We start from the raw sequence: 718 nt of genomic DNA on the forward strand, positions 1-718 counted from the left end.
CAGCACTATTCATAATAGCCCAAAGGTGGAAAAAAAACCTAAATGCCCATCAACAGATGAATGGATAAACAAAATACGATATGCATATACAATGGAATACCACTCAGCCAGGAAGATAAATGAAATCTTGATGCATGCTATAGTGTGGATGAAACTTGAAGACATTATGTTAATTGAAATAAGCCAATCACAAAAGGATATTACCTCACTTACATAAAAAGACAATAAAAAAAAACAAAGTATAGAGACCAAAGTTTATTAGTTGTTACCAGGAGCAGGAGAGGGCAAAGGGAAGTTAACAATGATTTAAAAAAAAAAAAATTGCATTGATTAAGGGTTGCACAGCTGATTACTGTAATTGCTGTCAATAAGTCATACACCTATAAAAAGTTGAACTGGCAAAAGTTGTGTGATATATTTACAAAAACAACAATGAATGAGTAGCTATTGAGGCTGCTTATGTACAACAAACACCTGATGAGATTTGTTTTCTTGGTTTGGAGATTTAGGGTCATGGGACATCCCAGTTAATTGTCTAATAACGTGTTCAGTGCTTCTGTTTTACCTCCTGTTCTACCTGGGGTCTCAAGAGTTTCCAAGTGGCCATCCAAGGCACAACAGTTGGTCTCTATCCATCTGGAGCAACAGAGGAAGAAGGAGAGGAAAGAATAAGAGGAGGACATGCAGTGGGTGGCTAATTGCCTTCATGAGACCTGAA

This window comes from Orycteropus afer, unplaced genomic scaffold, assembly GCF_000298275.1.
Source record: "Orycteropus afer afer isolate SDZICR_OR568_19922 unplaced genomic scaffold, OryAfe1.0 scaffold00772, whole genome shotgun sequence".
In the NCBI taxonomy this organism is placed as follows: domain Eukaryota; kingdom Metazoa; phylum Chordata; class Mammalia; order Tubulidentata; family Orycteropodidae; genus Orycteropus; species Orycteropus afer.